Raw genomic sequence first — 9,644 nt, 5'->3', positions numbered from 1 at the left:
GTGTGGTAGGTATGTATTGCAAAAGAGCCACTAGCTGCATTAAGCAAAGTACTGGTTTGTTTTAACAGAAGCGAGCTGTGATGATCGTAAGGCGAGAATGCTTAAAGTACATGAGCATGCTGTACGGAGGACACGATGCAAGTAGTGTTGAGGATTTTAAAGTAAACAACCGCGATTAAGAATGACGCTGTGAAATTATGCTTTCTTGCATTATGAGTTTCGACCACATGTGGCCTAGCTGCCATCATTCACGACTGTTTCATTTGCCAGCATTATAGCTATTTCCTAAGCCATACTTCAAGGCTGCGTGTGCAGCACATAAAGCAAAAGAAGTGTCTAGAGGCAACAACCAAAGTTTTTGTTTATAGTCTTTATTCAATTACAGTTAATGGCTGGCTCTCAGATCTATCTGTCCTCACCAACCCTTCAGACACTTCACTACTTTAGAAAGTTATCAGAGATAGGTTAACTACTAGAGGGCCTTGCAAGGTGTTTACGAGTGAGAGCAAAAGAGGAATAGAAGTTAGCGAAAGCCAGGGTGGTTAATCAATGCAGAAACAAAGGGTTTGCGACACTAAAGGGTTGGGTGAAGATGGAACAAAGGGCGGTGAGAAAAAGCAGGCATGTAGGGAAAGAAAAAAAAAGTGAGGAATGGGAGTATTATAGTCTGTCTAATAGGCCACTGCCATGTAAAAAACTATACCAGCGAAGGACATTTGCTAGTAAGATCTCTTTATTAGCATAGAAGATGGCAAAGCGATTGCGTGGTCTTGTCCGGAGCTTGGAAGAGCTTTTTTATGCAGAAAGGCAAAGATCCGACTGAGCCAACGAGTGTTCTCAAGCATGACAGTTGTTCACTCATTCTTGTTATTTACATTTTATGCTATATTTTGGGCAGAGTGTTTTTTTTTTTATGCTCTTGTGCGTGAATGTGGTGTGTCGTTAACGCTTATGGGATTGTTTTCACTGAAGCTGCATTGCGAAGGACAGGAGTAGCACCATGCATTATTTTTATGTTTGAAAATACGAATTGTTCGCTTTTTGTAGCAGCATTTACTTTGATCTCTCGCATTTGTCCTATGTATATACCTTTTATGTTCCTCTTGCAAAACATGGCATAAATAATGAAGCAACACAGAAGTGGCTTTTCCTGGCCGTAGTACTGATAATTCTGTAGTAAAATGTTGCGCAGAATCAGAATTTTGAGATGAAATTTGTTCAAAAGTTGTGTAGCAGTTTCCTTATTTTCTCTATTATGGAGTGCACTTTCACGTAAACAAACCGTTCCTCATCTTCCACGACGTTTGGAGGAAAAAAAAAGTAATTATTAGTGACAGGAATCACAGGAACTTCTATTACTGACTGTTACGGCTAAACATAATGCATACCTCCTATTTTCGAAACAACAACTGATGCCCATCATCGCGTAGACGGCCTGCACTTCACACTCTAACACCACTAGAGATGAGGTGGGCATATTTATGAGTGAAGCACCGCAGCAGTGTATCCAAGCATTGTCATATTCATTGAAGCAGTGCTCCTGAAAGTGATAACTTGGTGTGAAGTTGGGCCATGAATGCAACCGCCTTTTAATTCGAGATGCTGGTTGTACCTACATCTTAAACTTATGCTACATGCTATCGAGGTGCTAGAGTGGCTGCTTCTCTTCTTATTTTTCTTCCTTCCCACATGTCAAATGAGATGACGTTTTCCTTTTACATTGTATATTTACTTTTAAGAAATATTCGTGGTGTATATAATTTTATGCTACTCTACATTGAAATGTGTTAGATCATCAGCTCTGGTTGAGATCTTTTTACATTTTTTGGTACCGTTTATCACCTACACATAGCGTGTGACCTTCAATACTTGTGTGCCGACTTGGAGCTTTAGTAGTTGTCAAAAGTCAGCCGTTGCAAACACTAATTAAGCATGACAACTTTTTCATTTAGAGATTAGGGGATGGGTATGTTTGACTTCGTGGTGAAAACATTTGCTAGCACTTGTTCTGTTGTATACTAATACGCCTTATCAATGCCAGAGACCTACCTGACCAGAAAGGCTACATGTGTTGTGTTTTCTTCTGGTTTTCCTTACGTCTGATGTTTTCATAAAGAGACGACTTTTAAGGGGGTGCGGGGGGTTACAGAGCAAGAGAAGTTTGTTGTTGCACAACATGTGTGCGAGTGTGGTGGTCAAGGGCAGTGACCTTTTGAACCGGCATCACCTGCTGTGAACTTTCAGTTCGGGGAACTTTGCTGGAAGTACATGTGTTGTCATTAGTAATAGCTTTTTGTGAATACTTTTTTTCTTGATGCTGCTGTCGTTGTTGTGCACGTGCCAACTCGCACGCCCCCTGTAGGAGAGGCCTGGTTGTAAGGGTATGCTTTTTTTTGTTCACTTAGTTGAACTTTTGAGTCAAGTATCACGCTGTTACATATTGTGAATTACATGGAGTGTTAACCTGTTACTAGAATCCGGATTGGCAGCGAAGTAGTAGAGTCTCAGTGAACAGAAATCGGCTATGTGGCACAACGGCCCGCAATTTGGTTGGTTTTGTATTTGGGTACTCCACACATATACGTCTTTCTGAGTAATTGAAACTTCTGTTAAATTGAGCATATATTCTCGCCGTTCATTCAGATTCTGTTGAAAGAGGCTCTACTGTACACTGCGGGTGCCATGCACTGCTGGTTCCACTCTGTGTACAGTTAAACCTGCTCATAACGAATCTTCGATATAACGAATTTCTCGATATAACGAAGTTCTTTTATTCCCCGCTGTTGCTCTATAGAAGCACATGTATTTGTGACCCCTATGTAACGAAGCAACAGAGGGAGACGGTCTTGTTGTAATGAATTTTCCGCACGGACAATCTAGCAAGTTTGCCCTAGGTATTTCGGTACGAGCATGCATCTTCCACGGGTGCACCGCTGCCGATGAAGCACGAAGTGGTGGTGGCGCGCACGGCACAGCAAACAAGAACGAGCACTCGTGATTGCACACGGGTGGGAGCGAGGTGGACAGGCGGGCCTGCACCCCACGAGATGGCGTTGCCAACGTTGTTGCCGCTGCGGGCGCACACGCGGATGTGCTCTTTCCTCCAAACCAAAAGCAAAAAAACAAAACTACTTTTGCTGTTTGCAGGGCCACGCTTTTAGTTAGGGTCACATATGTCGGGCCGTGCTGCACTTGGAGGGCGCTTTACCGAATAGTTTTCTGCGGTATGCAGTCTTTGTCTGTGTTTGCTCTTCGTTTTCGACGCTGTGCGCCTGTGCATGGTTTCACTGTGCACGCATGCTGTGGCTCCCGGCGACTTTCAGCTTTGCTATCTTTTTTTTCCTTTTCTTTTAATGCGGACAACCAAGTCGTGACCACCGAGGGGATTTCAGATTAGGCGCTGATGGAAACTTTCCGAGACCACAGTGACGACGGACCTTCGGCTGTCGACTTGTCACGCACTTTTGTCTTGCGCCGCGCCGTGATTTTGCAGGTTCGTAGCTTTCCAATTAGCTAAAAAGTTCTGGAAAAAACACGACGGCGCGTTGAATGCAATGCAATGAATGTGACAGCGAAAAATTGTAAATTTTACATGAAGTAAGGCTGGTAGCCAACTCTTTTAGATCCGATATCGCGGAACTCCTACAAAACGCTGGTGTGAGCAAATACGGCTGCTTCAGGGAGAAGTGCTCTTTTCAAACAGTTCCTTCGTGTTGGAAGTGCACTCATACTTGCCGAGTTAGCTAGCGCGCCAGTGATAACGACCGTCTTTAAAATCAAAGTTCATTGCTGCTACTTGAGTGAACCCCCTTCGCGTTTTTTCATGCTTGTTCAAGATGGGTGGTTTCCTTTCTGTTTGAGCATACGACGGCAGTTCCAACATGCAGGGGATGTTATCTTGTGCGCCTTCCAGGCAATAGAGATAGACCGAATGATTTGATCTGTGCTTCAACAGAGCTTGGGCGCATTTACCTGCTCGTTGAAGCTACAAAGTTACAATGCGCGGGGGTATGTTATCAATTTTAGACTTGCTACAGAACACGGCAGCGACGACAGGAAGCCGCCGAGAGTGTCTATATAATTGCTATCGCAATAGTAACGGAGCTTTTTACCGCTAAATATCAGTTTTGGGTAAGCTCTGCATTCAGTCTCTCTTTTTGTTTAATTTGTGCATATATTTTTCGAATTTTCGCACCGAACCTGCATATAACGAAAGCCTTTTTATAACGAATTTTTTTGAGAATTTATTAATTTTGTTATATCCAGGTTTCACTGTACTTATATTGTTGGTTTACTTGTCGTTAGCTAACAGTTGACTGACAGCATTGTCAAATGGTTGTGTGGCACGGGTTGTTTCATGCATCTTCTTTCGACTTGCTTGAGTGGTTGCTAGGAAGTGAAGCCGGCCTTGTTGCTACCCGTCATAAGTGCTGCAAAACTGTATGTTGTGTAATATAATCGCCATGCCCTTTTTGCTTCCGTGCTGATCATGACAAAAGAGAGTAGTAATTGATTAGAAGGTTAAGTGAAATGCCACTGTCATGCGTTGTTTTGATAATGTGTCGACTAATCTTGAGAAGAGCAGCTTATTGCACTGCTTTCCTGAAAATGTGTTTCTGAAATAATGCAGCAAGGAAGCTAGCTCCTTGAGGAGATATCTTGTCACGACTGACAGTTTCCTCTTTTAGTTTCGAGTGGCGTGCAGTTCACGAGCCACTGTGCGGTATTTTCTCTGTTCTTTCATTTTACATGTGCCTCGTTTTGTTTTTATTTTGCTTGTGCGCTAGTTACTCAAGTCATTCAATGTTGAAGCTTGCCATACAGCTGAATTTTACAATCTCGTGCAGTTCAGGTAGTATCAGTCTGCACCTTGAGGCTAAATCAAATTAGCGCTTTCTTACGTGACTGCGGGATTGTGTCATTTAATTTGTGTGTTGGCGAGTGAGTAATTTAGCCGAGGCCATCCGCGTTCATTGTGTTGGAACACACAAATGTCGAACTGAGGATACCTATAATGAAAAGAATGTTTTTGTCTGATGTGTCGCTCAGGTATGCCACATTGTTTGGATGGGTGCTTATGATAGTGGAAACAAATGAGACAAATCTGCACTTGTTGGTGCTTTAGAGACTTGTGATTGTTCACGCCTAAATTAAGCATGTGCTGTACTCATTGAATGAAATGCACTCTAAGTAAAGTGTAGTGTAGACTGGCTAACTTTATTTGAGGGTGTTAGCACCACTGCCTGGTTTGCCCTGTATTTTACTTACAATGTGCTGGTGTCTGTGACTGCCGAGTAGTTCACAAGTCTATGTTTTGTACGATAATGGACCACACTGGATGCTCTAATTATTCTACCTTTCCTGATACTAAGTGAGCTCTGCCAGCTCTCGGCAACCTGTTCCCAGACAGAACTATATTGTCTTTATTTTTTTGCTGTTATTTATTTTTCAGTATTCACTTCTTATCGTCTCTCATATTTTTGATCCCATTTGCATAGGTGGTGTTTTTCTGTGTTCCTGTTTTTACTCTGTACACGTTTGTCACCGAAAGTCTGGTGAATACCCCATCTTTTTCAAGGGAGACAAGCACTGATTGTGCCTTATTTCTTGTGTTGCCTGATTTTTCTGTCTCTTTCATATAGAGGCTCTAATCTTTTTCAGGCATGCAGTGTTGCTCATGTTACGCTGAGCTATGTTATGGGTGTGCGTTAGGCAGCAAGCTACTGCCCCATCCTTTGAAACTCTGTCAATGAGCAAGCAGTCTCTTGCATACTAGGCTTTTTGAACTCAAATACTTTTGCAAGCAATTTTGTTGCCTTTGTGTCATCTAGCTCTTCGAGTGAATGTCTCTTTCAGGCTAGGCTAATTCATTAGTGCTGGTTCATTTCTACTGTATATACAGCTAATTACCTTGTCATTTTATTCATCACCTTTCTGGCCTCCTGAATGTAGACTGCCTGCACTATGCAGGTTCCCAATTACCCTTAGCCTGTGTGAATCCAGTAGATCTTTGTTCCTGAAAATGTCATAGCTGGCTTTTACTCTATCTGATTATGCTTTGTTGTCAGCTGCATTTTTCCATATTGGCAAAACCGTCCCGTTACACCAAAATACTGTTGCTTACCTATCTGATATTTAGGTAGCCTTCAAAATGGCACTCCTCTTGAAATTATTCATAACTTGCGTGTGGATCCAAATTTTGAAACTCGTGATACACGAAATGGTGCTGGCATAATGCACGTTGTGCGCTTTCCTTCCTAAGCTAAAGCTTCTCGTTCTGTCGTTCTTTGCAGGAGCCTGACTTCTTCACAATCATATTTTCTATTTATAACAGTCTGCCCATGTGTTAATGCAGGTAACATGCAGTGATTGTGCACTTCTCAAAGGTAAGCCGTAACTCATGTGCCCCACACAATTCTTGCTCTTCCGTGGTGTCCTTCGCAATGTCTGGGACAGTTGTCAATAGTACATTTCCTAAGGACTGAGGCTATTTAAGGCATTTGTGTTTTCTAGGTGATCTTGACCTTCTAATAGCCATCACCCAGTTTTTTATTTCTAGCCTTAGCGCCTACTTATATCCTAGAGACGGAGGTTATTTGAAATATATCTGTTCTCCAAGTAACTTTTCTAATTGTCCTCTCCTGGTTTCTTGTCCGTAGCAATTACACGAATTCCGTCCTACAAAAGTAAAAATTTTGTCTTGACAACACTATTCTTAATCATCGCAAATAGTTGGTGCTTGAATATCAGTTGCAGTCAACGTCAAATCTTTTTAGCGGCGTAGAAACTACAGAATTGGCTGAAAAAGATAACCGCATGCTTTTGTAACTGTCCTTCTGGGCTCAAGTCTTCACAGCGATGCCTGAAACAGCTCTGAAGGCCAGCCAGTACTATTATATCCCTCTGTTTTTCTGCTTTGGTGCTCTTTAACCTTTGGGCCATTAACACGCTACTCATCATAATCATCATTGCTAGTACTTGTGCTGTGACAAGAGATGATGGGTGAACATGAGAATAGTTAACCCTGCTACAGTTGCCCCCTTTCCATTGTGTGTACGTTTTACTGCCGTGCTTTGTGCACGCTCAACTGCATGACACTTTTTTATTGTGGGCAAGCTGACTTTTTGAAACCTGTGTGGTCGCAAACAGATTAGCACGCAAAACTGCAGTTTCAGGGCTACAAGATAACACGGTAACTGTGGTTCATTTGTATCATCGCCGTTTGGGGCCTGCAATCTTTTTATCTTGGCACGAGGTTTGCAACAATTGGTGGCAGAGTATTTCACCATCTCAAATTTTAAGACATCTTTGCAAATTGGTATTGTGCATTGGCATTGGTACATCGGGTGGCGGTGCCTTTGTGGCACCGCCAGTGCTAACCTACCAATGTGAATATATGAGACAGTAACTATAAGAACGTATAACCAACATATAACAGAGACAGTTGCTTCGGACAGAAAACTTGCTAATCTGGACAAACTTTATCAGAGATTCTTACTGCAGTACTCAGGCAGTGCTTGTATTTATTCTGACGTTGTCAGTGACTATACAAGTTTTATTTGTTAGAGGTAGTCCCACATCAAGCCTGTATTGTTTTTTCTCTATTGCCGCTGCTATTTCGTCTACTACTGTATGCACTTGACAGAGTCTGCTGTCAGTAGCAGGTTGTCGCAGAGTTTGCTGAAAGTTTTGTTCGTAATACTTTTTCAAAGGCTGCCAAGACTTTTGATACAATGCCTACTTTGCATAATGTGCATTCAGTTAGAAAGTAACTACCAAATGAATTTCTGCCGTTAAGGTCAGTAGTCGCCCCTATATTTAGCTACCTCATGTGGATCACGCTAGCGTTCAGGGCACCCTTAAGCGGCCTCTAGCATTTTGAACTTGTTTTTAAGTAAGCATGCCCATTGTGCAGAGAATGCTTTTAGGAGAAAATAAAATAAATCCTGCAATCATCTTAATGCTTTTGCAGGAGCTTCTCTGCACTCGGTGTTGCCAGCTAAGTCATGCGTGTGATGGTGCCGGAGTAAAATGTTGTTGATTAGTTCAAGTCATGGTGTGATGGTGCCAGGGTGGTTAGCTTCCAAGTTGTTGGTTAGTTTATCAATAAAAAGCAAGAGTGACTGAGATGAAAACTTTCTATGTGTTCTGAGGAAGAAAAGGAGTTCGCCTAATATGTGCCATCAGCAATTTTGGGCCGTTTCCGTTGAGTACGCATTGACCATCGAAAGGCAAGCATTGGAGAAGCTCTTCCTTTAGATCTCTATTTTAATGCAACTCCCAGCTCTCGCTACACTGCACAGAATCTGCAAGGTGGTGTGTACATAAGCACGCAATGGGTGGGAGTCGAGTGCCTGCAAAGAGGGTTCCAAAGTCAAGCAAAACAGTGCAATGGCTGCCAGTACCAAGCATTTTTAACTTCACTATTGCAGCATCACTTCACTACTTCTTGCAGCTGTGTGTTCATTGTATTCTGATGAGGTAAGCAGCTGTAGCTATATAATGTGACAAGTTGTCGAGCTTAGAAGGGCTTAGAATAATGATATTAAGTTAAATATGCATTTTTTAATCAAACGGTTCAGCAAACGGTTGTCAGTGTTTGTGGAGTGACATGGTGGCACATAAAGACTTGCAAAGTGTTTGGGGAGCGCTTGAAGGGACCAGTTATGACAGCTACGGAAAAATTTTGTAATCGAAAGAGCAAGTGATGGATTCATTTCAGCTAGGCCAACAGTTGGGAAGCAGTGTGCAGAACCTGACAGAGGAAAGAAAATGCTTGTAATTGCGACTGCCTTGGTTAATTTTGTTTCCTCTGTTTTGTCCAGTATCGTGTGTGGCTTTGCATGCTCATCGTAATAACACATTCAGGTGTGCGCTTGTGAAGAATGCATGGGTATGAACCTTCCATCTCTGCTTCAATTCACCTGCAGTTCGTGATCATAAGGTCTCTATATTTTTTTCCTCTTCTTTCTTATATTTTGACAACCATTGGAGCACCACGGACAAACCTCGCTAACAGTCATTTTCGGTAGCCATGTTCTTCCTAACACTTTTGCAGCACCTGGTGAAACGCGTCCCCCAGTCTCTAATGATGTGGGACTGACTGGCAGAGAAAGGCAGGTCACAGCACATTGTCCGCTGAAAGATGTGTGGCTAATGCACTTGGACGTACATGGCTTTGTTAATCTTCCAAGTTTGGAGGAAAATTACAGACAGAGGCTGCGCATGAGAAAAGGCTGGGAGAGGAGGCAGTTGTCGGTACTTTGGTTAAAGGAAAAAATCCAGGGGCTTTAGTTGACGAGGAGCAAAGCCTAGGGGGAATGAAACTTTGGACTGATCGTAATCTGTGATTAACACGAGACTCAACCTTGCTGGTTAAGTTTCTGGTTTTTTATGGACTGCAGATCTGTGTTATGAAATATCGGATGTTCTCATTACAAAAAATTCAATTAACTATTGTGTGAACAAGTTATTCTATATTACATTAACAGATTTGGACATAAAGTTGCATTCGAACAAATATGCTGCTGAAGAAACCTACAAAAAAAAAAAAGTTGAGTGAATCAGTTTTAGGAACTCAATCACTCCACAAAAAATAAGGGCTATGATGACGACCCACTAGAAATCTAGCGAATGTGATGGTG

The sequence above is a fragment of the Rhipicephalus microplus genome, chromosome 3 (assembly GCF_043290135.1).
Source record: "Rhipicephalus microplus isolate Deutch F79 chromosome 3, USDA_Rmic, whole genome shotgun sequence".
NCBI classification, from domain to species: Eukaryota; Metazoa; Arthropoda; class Arachnida; order Ixodida; family Ixodidae; genus Rhipicephalus; species Rhipicephalus microplus.
This window is presented reverse-complemented; position numbering follows the sequence as displayed.